Below are 12,511 nucleotides of genomic sequence, written 5' to 3'. Positions count from 1 at the left end.
GAAGACAATTTGGGTCATGTGTTAACATCCTTATACACATCCAAAATCTTTAATGCACTTTTGGATACATAGAAGTTACACAACAAAACTTGTTCATTGCACCCAAAATAGTTTTGAACCCACTTGGTATTCTGATATAGAATATAGAGGAAATAAGCCAGGAACTACATGTTTACTTGTAGCTGTCTACAAGATGTCAGAGAAATTCTGTTGCCTCATCAGTCAAAAAAAATAATGTGCATGTGCGTGTGCGTGTGCATGTGTGTGTGTGAGAGAGAGAGATAAAGAAAGATAGAGGATGCTGCTTAAATTCCAAGGTCTCTTTCATCTCTAAAATCTTGCATTGCAAATCTTTCACCAATACTCAAATTTCTGAGATTCTGAGAAATTTTTAAAATGTACATATGTCATTATTGTCATTAAAATACTGCTGACTTCTCTTGACTTCTCTCACGTATTGCAAAACCTTAATATTTAGACCCGTCTCCCAGCCTTATGAAACAGATAGGCAACTTCAGAGAAGTTATAGGACAATGGTTTGTCAGAGGAGAACGTTAACCACAGCGGTCTAAACCCGTGACACAGGTCATCGGGGACTTTATAGGGGATTTGGGGAATTCATGTGTGTGTGTGTTGCTTGTTTGAAATGTGGGGAGTAGGGCAAATATAGTGGAGTCTGTGCCCTCTGATACGCTGTGAGCTTTTTTGAGGAGGTAGTCTTGTACTGGGCTGCTACTGTCATGCTTTTCAGAAGTTACAGACATATTTCTAAATTGTTAACTTCTCCAGCTGAGGGTTCCTTATGCCAAGTTCAAAGTTTTCTTTTTTTTTTTTTCCTTCTCTTGAAAGCTTATTTTCTGTTATTCTGTAAGAATTTCCTCAGATGTGCTCTTTGGTATGAATTTTATTGCTTTTTTCCTCCTCTTCATTCACTTGTTTATTTTTCTTAAACTCTAACACAGAAGAATTTTTCATCTTTCTTTCAGCCTCTGGCAGCACACCAAACCTGGGGTGGAGCCTAGCAAGAATTTGTCTTATTATCTTGGTTTGATCACATCTCTTGTTTGGATCAAATTATAATTTTTCACTTGTTTTTCTCATTTTTTATTTTGGAAAAAAATTAAATTAAGTTCCCACAAGCAATTCTATAGGAGGAAATGTAGAAATTTTTCCCCAGCAAAAACATCCTATTCTATTAAATAGAGTATCTTTGTATGAGTGATGTATCTGTGTGTGTGTGTGTGTGTGTGTGTGTGTGTGTGTGAGAATGCACACAACAGTATGAATTAGTTGACATAAACTCACTATAGTACAAGGATTTAGAATGAAAGTTGTAAAAATAAATATAACAGTAAAATTAAATTCTCTTGCATAATGCACTTATAAACTCTTTTGGTCATCAAGACACACACACACACACACACAATTTAGTAACTGAGTCATTGTTCTAAAATACATGGTTTGGACATTAAGAATAATTCACTTTTCTCATTTACTATACATTAAATATCTTTGTCAATAAAGACATCTTTATGTTAATGGGCAGCATAGTCTTCTATTGTATACATGCGTATACACACTATATATATTTTAGATTTTTACTGTTTTTCCAGGACACATTAGCAATTTTAAAATATTTGCTGCTACTAAAATCTCAGCAATGTCGTTTACATGCACTTATATCTTATAAATAAGCCCTTCCCCAGTACAACTTTTCTAGGACAATTTCCTGTTTTCTAAAACAACTTTCTCTTAAAAAACAGGCTGTTTTTTTAAAGTTTAGGTTTGACAGAGACCATTTTCAAACACTCTTGATAGCAATGTATTTCTTATCATATAAGTTAATGATTTTTGTTTGCAACAGGCCTTCCTTTCTAGTGAAGGAGACAACATTTATGTATTTACTGTCTTTATAATTTTTCTTTATGAATAACCTATTCATGTTACATTTTCCCCTATGGGGGTGCTCATCTTTATTAAATAAATTGTAATAATTACGTATATATTAAGAATATAATCTTTTAACTGTTGTGTATGTTATATCTATTTTTTTTAGTCCCATTTAGCTTTTGCCTTTTAATCTTGTTAACTGTGGGTATGCCACACAGTAAGTTACAATTTCACATAATCAAATCTACCTTCCCCCCCACAACTTTCTCTTTGGACTGACTACATCACTCTTTTGAATCAAGGTATAGTTACTCATTTATTTTTCTCCCATTTTTTTACTTTGGAAAAATACAGTTTCCTCTGAATCAATTCTAAAAGGGAAAGAATGAATTTTTTTTTTCCAGAATGCCAACTTAGTGAAAAAAGAACTTCCTAGAGCAATTAAGGCAGGGGTAGTGAGGAAGAGGTCAAGGCTCTGACTCCGAGTTCTGCATGGCAGTGTAGAGATGGCAGCCTGCCAGCTGGGACGCCCTCCTGGATAATGTGGTACATATTCTCAACAGCAGTTGTCTGCGGCCATGTCCCCGACTGCTACAATACGTGGATGCGGGAAACAAGAGGTTGAAATAGAAGTGGCTCATCTAATCATCACTCTTTTTTGACCCACTTGGGGAACTTGTGCTTCCCAACCCTACAATTTTTGTCTCTGCTTGTCTAGATGTCCTGATTACCAAAAACGGGAAACCCTTTCATCAAGGGCCATAGTTAGAGAACATGGTAACAGTTCCATTTAACCTAAATATGTTCTTGTTCCAATAGAACAGCAGGCAAAGAAGGGAATTACTATTACACTGGCAATGAAAATGGACACTAATTATCAAAAGAAGATAGATAGTGTTGTTGTTGCTTTTGCACAATGGGGGCAGGAAAGGACATTTCGGGACCTCAGTGGAGGTAACTTTATATCTACTCTGCCAGCCCTCTCCTTGCACATCTGCTCTGAAAACAAAGGAGGAATAAGAAATAGCACATCAGGATTGTGTTTTTTTCAGCAATATTTCATATGCCTGGCAATGTAATGTACCCGTGTCCTCTTTTTTAAGAAAGATAAAGTTGGCAGTATCAAGAACACACAGAAATTCTACGTATGTCTTACTTCAAACCAATGGAGCTAAGCCCTGTAGAACTATTCTTTTTTGTATTATTTTGAAACACATAAGAAAAAATAACCGTCTAGTCCTTTCCTTCTAGTCTGCTAAATACTTTCCCTAGAATTAAGCAAACAACACTGTCGTAAACACACACACACTCCCCACAAGCAAAAATGTTGCAACTGTGTGTTTGGCCTTACTTACTCGTCTTGGCTAAAGAGCTGTTTTTTTTTTTTTTCTTAATTGCTGTTCTGAAGTAAAACATGTGGACCTATTTGATACTATGATTACTTCAGCTATTGTTTTAGAAGCACAGAAATTGTTACCCTGAGTCTTTATTTCCACATTTCCCCATGTTCTAATTTTAGATTACAGTTGAATTCTCTAACAATTTGATGATGTCGTGCAGTTTGCATATAAATATCAGGTTGCCAGAGCAGAAGCTCCTGTTGAAAAATTATATACCAATGAAACAGTTGTATCATTTCTATAAAGGAAACACCCACATTTTATTTCTAAATTATCTTGTAACATTTCTTAAAGATTATTTGATAAGTAAATACTGCATGTTAGGATAATGCATATGCATAAGCTCAAATCAACATTTTACCACATTTGGGCACAAAAGCAAACCTTCTACTATTGTCAAAATTAGGCTCCTTATATTATTGCATCCATTTAATCATAAACCTTTTAATATACAAGCTGCAGGAATTTGTTAGTATTAGATTCATTTAAAATTTATCTTGCAAAAGGAAGGAAATAATTTAGAGTGTATAGAGCTAGGCATATCTGTGTTGACTAGTTACTGCTATAGGTTGGTGCAAATTTTTACATAAGTTACTTCCTCTTAGATTGAGAGAGAGGATGAATGAATAAGAAAGAATGAATTTTCTCAGCATCACATAATCTGCCTATTGAGAACCTGGTAATGGAGTACACACATTGCCTACTTGGTTTGTATAGAATAACACCAGTAATGATATTCTTTATCTTAGTTGATTTATTTCCAGTTTTGTTTTCCTTTTGCTATGGTATTTACAGGATGGATTGTCTTAAAGCTTTTGAACTTTGCATTAGAGTGAAGACCTGGTTGCCATCACACAACCTATCACAACTCCCACAAACAGTCTCAACTGTGACCTTGCCATTCTCCTGTAATTAAAAATTAAAAATCTCATTCCTTATCTTTTAATTCGCAGTTCTGGAATGACAATGGATCATGGAAATAAGGCAGCTCCATATACTGGTGTTGCTGTATCCCTGCAAACAAGCAAGAAGGATGTGCTGAGAGAGCCCTACTGTTTATGTCTGGGTGTCACCTTTGTCCTGTGGACATTACTGTGATGGCAGGATGCTCTTTGCTCTGTTGGTTCTGAAAGGAATTAAATCATACTTTCTGTGTCAAAGAACAAAGGTGAAGTCATACATTGAGTGAATCACCAAAATCCTAGAAAGAAACGTGCCTCACAGCTGGGGAACCGGATACATGGCCATGAGAGCACAGACCTGAACACGGATACTGTTATCCACAATTCTTTCACTTCACAAATATTTATGGAGATAAAGTGTGCTAAGAAGTCCATTCTTGAGCTCGAAACTTAAAGAAAGTGGCTACTGGGGCCAATGCGGTATTGGTGGTTTTATCAGGGCAGAGAAATTCACAGAGGAGGCAAGCTGAAGCAAAGAGGATTCAGAGACCTGTGACCTGTCTCCTGCCAGCCTAAAGTGTCTTTCTTATGCTGACCTCTTAAAAGATTTTTCTACCTTTCTGTTTAAACTTATTTTTAAAAGGAAAGTATTATTTAACCCCCCCCAAAAAACCAATGCCAGGATAGAGGTAGTGTTGACACTCATTCCAAAAGATCTTAGTACACTCTATAGTGTTTTGGAATCATTGTAACGTTTCTTTGGTCATAATATAATCTTCCAGAAAAGGAAGTCATTAAAACAACTCTGTTTGGTGCTATTGAGACTCCAGGAAAAAATAACAGTTAACCTTTGTATTTGTTTTTAAAAAGTGGCACAATTTATGTCTTTTCTCTAACTTTGATAACTTCTTCTTGGATATAGCTGCAGAGCCAAACCAGTAGAAGGAATTTCTTGGATGTGGCTGTGAACATCTACAGGGAGCTCCTTAAGTAAGAAAAGGGTTCCTCTAATATAATTTCCATGCTGTGTGTGTCACTATCACCTCCACTTCCTAAACAGCCTCCCAAATGGGTTTATTTTAGTCCGAGATACCCAGCCAGCTTTTTGTAGGTAGCACAGAAGTGATTTGGAATGTTTCTACCCTCATGTTTGTCCTTAAACTGTAGGATTCCCCTCCATTGGCTGACAGAAAATGGCTCTAATGTTCATGAGGTAATTTGAATTTTTCCTTCTTCCTTTCACATTCATGTTTTAGCTCTGTGGAGGAACTGAAGACTCGTGGTCAAATGTCAGCACTATTTCACTGAATGAGAGTGTTTAGTACAACTATTCCAAATGGTCTATTTCTTCACCAACCCAGTAAAGCATCAAAAAAGACTTCTGGTAGCTATGGCAACGTAACCATAAGCTGCTCAATTTTAGACACTCTTTTTGTATATCTGATTCCCTCTCCATTTTGCAGAAAATCAGAAGCTAATGGGACACAGCTGCTTTCACTTTGGTTTGCTTATTAAGCTAAATTCAAATTGTGCCTTGCTTTATTCATTTAATTAATAGGGTATCAGTTTTCAACATACCAGTGTATTTTATTTGAATCCCTAAGATTTATGAAAAAGATGCAAAAGAAGAATTTTACTATAAGACATGCAGGAAAAAAATATCCAGGCAGCACTTTTAATTATTTCATTAAATTCATTCTCAAATAAAATACCTTAATATATAATAGCTGATATGACTTTAGTTGAATAGTCATTAAGATCTAACTAGAGAATGGTTAACAAAAAAACCTTTATTGATAAAATAGATATTTGGGCATGTAGTTGTTGAGATCAACTATCTGATCTACCATAATAATATGCTAGCTATAGCTTCTTATGCCATAGGAACAGATTAAATGGTGTTGTGTTAATGCTGATAAATAAATATATATGTATGTGTGTGTGTATGTATGTATGTGGTATGAAGGCTCCGTTTACTTTGGGAACTAGACAAGTAGATAAAACTTACATAGAAAGTTCGTAAATTCAAGATTTGGAGTTCTTAATATCTAGGGCTTTTTATTTACATGGAACATCAATTATTTATTTTACTTGTCACATTATCAAGGTGACTATGGTTAATTCACCTTCCTAACTGTTGGTAGAGCTGTGCACCAAGTAACAATTCACTTTCCCTAACCAGTCAATCATTCCTCATTTGTTCAGTTATTTGACTATTCACCTACTCAAATATTTACTGAACAGTTACTAGGCATGCAGCTAGATGCATAAACTACAGGCATGAAATAAAATGCAGCTTCCATAGGGAGATACCTAAAAATAACTGAAATATAGTTTGATACGTGTAACAAAAGATATTATACAAAGTATAAGATGCAAATGGACCATATTTTGAGAACTGCATGTTTAGTGAAATACAGGGAAGAAAATGAGCAATTTCACCTGAAGAGGGAAGAGTGGATTAGGGAAAGCCCTCCAGAGGATTTTGTGTTTAAACTCAACCTTGATGCATGGGTAACAACAGTTTTTTGCTCGTACAGCAGATGCAAAGCCACAATGGCATAAAACATGTTAAGTGTGAGAAGTTGCAGATTATGCCTTTTAGGTTGTTCGGAACCCTTATTAATGCCAAAGGATGTTCTATTATCTGGAAATCTGGGCAGGATTTTGATTTGAAGAGCACTTCCAAGAATTAGTTGCACATCTGTTCAACAACCCTAATTTGGAAAAGAAACTAATAATTATTATGTATCCTGTATGTGTAAGTAACATGCTATGCCCTTTAGATGCCTTATCTCATAAGCATTATTATTAGCTTTATTTGAAATATGGGGAAGCTGGGTTTTAAAAGGTTGGGGAATTGTTCAGGCTTAGAAAAAGGACAAAGTCAGGGTTTAAATCCACATATGCCTGACTTCAAAACAAATGATCTTCAAAGCATCATTCCAATATCAACCACCGCCCAAAGATCAGATAGAACTTTTTACACAAAAGGAGGCTCATGGGTGAGAACAGGCCTCAAGTAGGATATTCAGGTAGGATAAAGATAAAGAATAGCATTTATACCTTGATGATACTCTAAAGCAAGAGGTCCCCGCTTTCTGGTGCTGTCAGGTAAGAGGTAGGCAAAGAACACTATGAAGCAAAAACCTCTGTCTTTATTGATGGACTGACAAGCCTCAGTCTTTTTTTCACCCTTGGTCAAGTTAACAGGTTTATTGTTTCTGGCTTCTACAATGGACTGTCCCCTTGAACCTACTTCCATTCACATTTTAAATGTTCTAGGAACCTCCCAGCAAAGGCCCCTGTGCCTTAACTCCCACAGCATCCTGTACTCACCACCCCCATGGCATTTACCTGTCTTGCAGTGCCTCTTTACTTCTATGTCTTTCCTGTCGGAGTCAGTTGGGACTGTAAATTGGTCCAGCCACTACAGAAAATGGTATGGAGATTCCTCAAAAAATTAAAAATATGTGATCTAGCAATCCCACTTCTGGGTATATTACTAAAGGAAATGAAATCATTATCTCAAAAAGATAATCTGTACTCTCATATTCACTGTGGCATTTTTCACAGTAGTCAAACATGGAAACAATCTAAATGTCCAATGTCTATCACTAACAAGTGGATAAACAAAATTATGTATATGTGTATATAGAGATAACGGAACATTATTCAGCCATAAAAAAGGAAATCTCACCATTTACAACAAGAAGGATGCCCCTGAGGGCATTATGATAAATTAAGCAGATAAAGACAAATATTGTATAATCTCACTTATGTGTGGAATCTAAGAAAGCTGAACTCAGAAACAGAGAATAGAATGGTGGTTGCCAGGGGCAGGGAGATGGGGGAAATGAGACAATGTTTGATGGATACAATCCTCCAGTTATAAGAGGGGCAAGTCTGAAGAACTAATGTATCATAGTTAACAACACCATATTGTATACTTGAAAACTGCTAATAGAGTAGGTCTTGAATTTTCTCACCATAACAATAACAAACTAGTAATTATGTGAGGGGATGGTTGTCCTAGTTAACCTTATTGTTGTAATTTCACTATATCAAATCATCACACTGTACAGCTTAAACCTACACAGTGTTATGCATCAATTATATCTCAATAAAGCTGGGGGGAGAAAGAGAATTTAAAAGGAGAGATTCAGTGGCATCATTCATCAAGTTTAGGGGAATGGAGGAGAATAAGACCAAGCAGATTATAGCACTATCATTATGGTAAAATAAATGCTTTTGATATTTTTAACATGTTTCCTTCACCAAGGTTATGAGATCATATGCTGCTGGGATTTTGTTTTGTTGTTTCTTGTTTTTCCTTTTTTCAGTTTTCCCTTTGGTTTGAATGTTCATTGAAAATAAGACTTTCAACACTTCCAATTTCACAAATCATTCTTCCTAGATGTGCTTATGGGAATAAGATGATTTCTTTAAAGTTATTTGATCATTTAGTCACACACACTGGCAACTTACCATCAAGTGATTTGTAAGCTGCTATGTGAATAGGAAGGCCCCCTGATTCACATCTTCAGATATTTTTCAATATTTGAAATTGATCACATAATGACAAAGAGAATGTAACCATTTTGAATGCCTTAAAAGTATCAGTGCAGATTGTGGTACAATGAATATTTCAAAAATGATCTTTGATGTCTTTTCTATCATTTCTTGAATGAAGTCATCAAAAGATCATTCAAAGAGACTGATACCTGAATGCGGGTTGAGGCTTCTTCAAGAAGAGGGCTAATTCAGGAAGAGATAAGTAGAGAGAAGAGGGTCAGGGCCACAGAAAATGACTGTTACCAGGTTTGGAGGAAGAACCCCTAAGAATAGAAGCTGAAGGTAAAAGATTATGAGCTGGGTTAATGATGGGGCAAAGTATCTAGATTTTAGGGATGGAAAGAAGGCTCGTTGAATAAACAAATGAACTTCTGACAATGTCATGTTTCTAAGTGGCTTAAATGGTAGACAAGAGATTTGGATTCATTAGTTAGAAACAGCATTTCTACACTTTATAGCTCTTTTATGTACAAGTTAGATTAACAAATGTTCTTAAAGAGAACAGATCTATTGAGAGAGATTAATGACTGGAGTCAAATAATCATATCTTTCAAAAGCATGCACTTGTTGCGCATTCACTGTGTGTCAGTTTGATTTCCACTATTTGTGTTGATATTCCAGTCTCACAACTCTGAGATGATGATGATGACGATATGAAAGAGGATACTGGAACAAACACAGAGGAACCAAGCCACTTGCTTTTCAACACCTAAGAGACAGAACTAGGTTAGAATTCTGATTCCCATGCCTTCACCCCTAGCCTACACTGTGGATGTGGGGCTGTCCGAGATTGCAATCCTTTTCCATCCAGTGCCCATCCTGAAGCAGATTTCAGTGCCAGGGTGCATAGTTCCAAATTGGCTCTGTGTCTCTAGAAACACTAGTAAGCAACCAATAATTTGCTGAAGATTTAGAAGGCAAGTTGGGGGGAGATTTTCTTTTATCCTTTCCCTCACAGAAAATTAGCTCAGAATCCTCACTGGATGTGTTTCTCCTCACAAGGCACTGGTGACATGGTTGAACTGGTGGAGACAGGAAGCCCAGTCATTCTTCTTCCATTTGCAGCTCCTGCCTCATCGCACTGACCTCTGGAGCCCTTAGGCCCAACCCCTGTCCTCTCTCTCCCAATGTACTCTTTCCTCAAGTGGGGATTTCACTCTCTCTTAGGTCCTCCTGACGTGCATTTCCATGTTTGCTCCTTCATATGACACTCCAGTTTACAGATTCCACTGTCATTTGAAGATGTTAACATATTATTTTAAAAAAGAAATTTAAGGTTCTGATATGGATAGGTAATATTTATACCAGATCAGCCAGTGCATGGGGGGCCTAAATTATTAAGTACAAATTTGGGGGCTGGAAATGGGGCTGTGGACAGAGGAATGCTGCTTGTATTTCCTGTGTTATTGAAACACAAGCCACCGGAAAGCCAGAAATTACCTACTTTGTAAACCTCTTTAACTCTGAGTTGAACATAGAGGCTTAACTGGTAAACCAGCAGGCAGCGGTGCGCTCACAGGATTCTGCCCTAATTGACTCGGCCAGGAAGAAACTTGGTAAGCCAGAGCAGGGTCAGACACAATCACAAGCAGATGAGTCATTCTGCAGTGATTTTACCAGGGAAGGAAAATCTTAGCATAACAGCTGATTTCTGAGACAGACACACACTGGTCCTAATTCCTTAAATGAATTTTGGAGCAATCAGCTAGGCAAAACAGGACATGGGATTGCACATTTCTCAACAGCCATCCTACTTAGAAATCCACATTGTGTTGGCTGGCCATCATGCTGAATTTATTTTGGCTCAATCACAAAGATGAGAGGATTCTAGAGCAGGAAGCCAAGGAGGCCACAGCAATGGCTGCATTAGGAAGTGTTTAGGATCTTCCCATAGGTGGTTTAACACAGTCACAGAAAAGACAGACAAATTACAAATGAAGTCAAGTCTGTGGGTCTAGGTAAAGCGAGGCCAATTAAAAATAATCAGGTCGGATATGAAGACAAGAGCAAAGCAAATGCTCATTTCTATACACCAGGATGTCATAAGGAGAAGGGGGAGTAGGGTCCATTCACCTCTTATCTCCTATATCAGCAGGTCTTGTCATAGGCAGAGACCACACAGTAATATGAATAGGAAAGGTTCTATAGAAGAATTAGCTATTTAGAGGAAGTTAATTACCAAGTGGCAATAAAATAGAATGGTAAAGAATACTCTAGAATTGAGAGTGAGTACATGTTATAGACTGAATTACAATCCTCCTTCCTGAATTCATATGGGAACCCCCAATATGGCTGTATTTGGAGGAAGGATCTTCAGGGAAGTAATCAAGGTTAAGTGAAGTCATAAGGATGGACCCTTCATCCAACATGACTGATGTCTTTATAAGAAGAGGCAGACACCACTGATGCTCTTGCACAGAGGAGAGGCCCTGTGAGGACACAGCGAGAAGGGGGCCACCTGCAAGCCAGGAAGAGGCTTCAGCAGAGGCCGAGTTTGCAGGCACATGGATCATGGACTTTCGGCCTCCAGAGCTGTGCAAAATAAATGCCTGTCGTGTAAGCCACCCAGCCGGTGGTATTTTGTATGGCAGGCAGAGCAGACTAACACAACTCCTGAGGAAAGAGCAAGCAGAGAGTGAACAGACTATTTCCATCATACATACAGATGCCTCTGTCCTCTCAGCCCACCGGCCCATCTCAGTGGGGACGTCAGAACATAAGCCTTGCGGCTGCCGCAAGTGAGTGGACTATCCTCACCTCTGCTCAGAAACCTGTCACCAACTGCCGGAACAGAAGCTCCACTCCAAGACAGTCTCAGGGTGATCATTCTGTGTATCAAACTTCCTCAGTATTTCCCCAGTCTTGATCTGCCTTCTCTTCCATTAGAGGTTTGATCTGGAAATTTCTAACAAGAATCTTTGCCATAGTTATCCAAAGCCCTAACACTATACACACACACACACACACACACACACACACACACACACACACACACACACACACAGCTCCTCTCTTCCTTCCTTCTCAATAATCCAGCATGATTTTGGACGTGAGAAATGCTCAAACTCAAAAGCTCAAAAGCCAAAACTCTTCCTACATTTTCCTCCTTGGCCGTCACTCACAGGTGCTGGTCCCCAGCACATCCTGGGTTCTCTCACTGCTGGCAGTCTGTCTTCATGGATGACCTTCCCTTCAGCCTAGAATATATGCTGGGGGCCTCAGAAACCCTCCCTTCACTCATTTCTCTTCTTTGAAAAGATCTACACGTAAGACTGTATTTTCTTTCCAAAACATATGATGACTGGTTAGATACCAAATATTCCTAAAAATCACATTATTCATAAAAGGGAAAAAACCTCGGTACCCTTCACCGTAAATATATCTTAACTTGTTTTCTATCATTTGTGAGGCATAAACACAATTAGTGATGCACACATTGCTGACACTGATTTATTTTTCTACTCATATCTTTTCTGCTCATTCTACTCCAGTTTTTAGGGCTAAGTTAGTCTTTGATGGTCAAAGATACAGAGAAATTAGATGGATGAAAAATAAAAAATCTTCCAAAGTAAAAACTTTCTCTTTTTAAAAATGGCTTACAGAAAAATTAATTAAGATATTAATTTGGGAATGTTATTTTCTAAAGGTGCCTGGTAATTTTATCACAGATATTTAATAGTCTGGATTTTGTGGTTAAAGGTTGGATACATTTTACAGTCCAACTATCTAATCGTTTTTGTATAC

The sequence above is a fragment of the Camelus dromedarius genome, chromosome 26 (genome assembly GCF_036321535.1).
Source record: "Camelus dromedarius isolate mCamDro1 chromosome 26, mCamDro1.pat, whole genome shotgun sequence".
Lineage (NCBI taxonomy): Eukaryota > Metazoa > Chordata > Mammalia > Artiodactyla > Camelidae > Camelus > Camelus dromedarius.
The sequence above is the reverse complement of the archived record's forward strand: the minus strand, read 5'-3'. Positions refer to the sequence as shown.